This window comes from Trichoplax adhaerens, genomic scaffold (assembly GCF_000150275.1).
Source record: "Trichoplax adhaerens TRIADscaffold_545 genomic scaffold, whole genome shotgun sequence".
In the NCBI taxonomy this organism is placed as follows: domain Eukaryota; kingdom Metazoa; phylum Placozoa; class Uniplacotomia; order Trichoplacea; family Trichoplacidae; genus Trichoplax; species Trichoplax adhaerens.
This window is the reverse complement of record NW_002061283.1, coordinates 4,930-6,766: the sequence shown is the minus strand read 5'-3', so window position 1 is coordinate 6,766 and position 1,837 is coordinate 4,930.

The following is a 1,837-nucleotide window of genomic DNA, read 5'->3' as shown; positions in this document are numbered from 1 at the left end:
CAATTTACTATCCTGATGGATAAAATAAAATCAACGAAAGATTTTGAACACGTTCGAATAGCTCATGATCAATTTATAAGTGCTCTTGTTGGGCAATCTTTTCGTCTGTTGAAACCGGTAAAAAATTTCATATTCTTTTAATTCTTGTTATATAAAAGCTATTTAGTTATGATTGAGAAATCTGTAATAATGGCGTTGAATTCATTAAAACAAACTAGGTGTCACACTGCCTAGATGAAATTCTTAATCTTTGTCAGCGATTTTGTGCATTTGTCAATCGCCAAAGTGACGAAGTATTAGAATCAAGCGCAGAAGAATTTGATGAAATATCAAAGGTAACCTCGATTTTTATGGTTCATATTGCAATTAAATTTGCAACTGTTGTTTTGATTCATTTTATTCATATTTCTCTTACAAGTGTTTCGAACGTCAAACTTCGCTATTATTAAAAATTCTTTCAAGTGTCAGAAGCCATCAAGCCAGTCCGCATTTATCACAATTGTTGTTACGAATTGATTTTAACAAATTCTTTAGCTCAAGTACAGGTCTCTCATAACTGCTACTTGTCTGTAACAAAAGTGTTATCTAACATCTTTGATAAACATTGAAAGTTTACATTACCATAATGACGTTATTTCACGTATAATACACAATGTCATATTATACTAACAATAATTATGTAATTGCAAATTACTGTAATATAAATTTTATTTTCGTTTGTAATATCTATTATGAAGCACTACAAACTGCTATGGATTTAAATAACTACGCATTTATAGAAACTTTATATAATTAATATACAGTTACTGTACAGTATGTAATTGCATACAAATAGTTGCACCAAGTATTTGGTTGGAACATCATTCGACTGTATCTTCGTCTGATGGATTTGATCCCTGAATAATTTTTCTAATCATATCAGCATCCTGTTTAAGGCCTTCATTGTCAGGATCGAGGCTGATTGCTTGGTCATAATCTTGTAAAGCTATGATAACAAATAAAGAAAATAGATAAAGAGGTGAACTGTGACTACAAGTTTTCAAACTGCTTAAGTTATTTTGAGTTACCATCGACATATAACTCTAGCTTAAAGTAAGCTGTTCCACGCCGTACGTAGGCTTTTGACCTCTGTGCGGCGTTAGCAGGCACTGGCGGAGTCAGCCTTTCAAGAGCCTAAAAACGAATAAATGCTATTTAATTCTCAAAGAATTGATCTTATCTAGTTCATGATAGGCTCGTGATAAACGTACTAACCTTGCAACAATCTTCGATACAATACGGATAGTCTCCAATCTTTAAAAAACACGCAGATCGATTTAAGTATAACCTAAAACAATGAGAGGTAAAAATTATTCAGTAACGCAAGCATAATACCATTGCAAATGTGTAGTAATCGATATCATTAAGTGACGATTTCATAACTGAACGTACGATGGTAAAATTGGTTCTAGTCTAATTGCTTCATTGAACGCATTTATTGCAGAAACATAATCGCCAGCTTTGAATAGAGAACTAGAAAGAATATATGTATTATAAACAAGTATAAATATTCTGATTTATCAGATGAGGCGATTTAAAAGAATTACATTCAAATGACTCAATACAACCTTCCCTTATCTTTAAGCCACATTGGATCACTTTCTTCAGGATTCTCACTTCCATCTCCTTTTGGTCTTCTTGCAGCAGCTATTTTATCCAGCCACTAAACATTATGAAATCATCATATTAATTAATTAACTAATCACCATATTAAATTAATTTATGAGTACCATTCAACTACGTTACCAAAGTATAAATTCACCTTGAAAGCATATAAAAGTCTTATTTTTTAAATGTT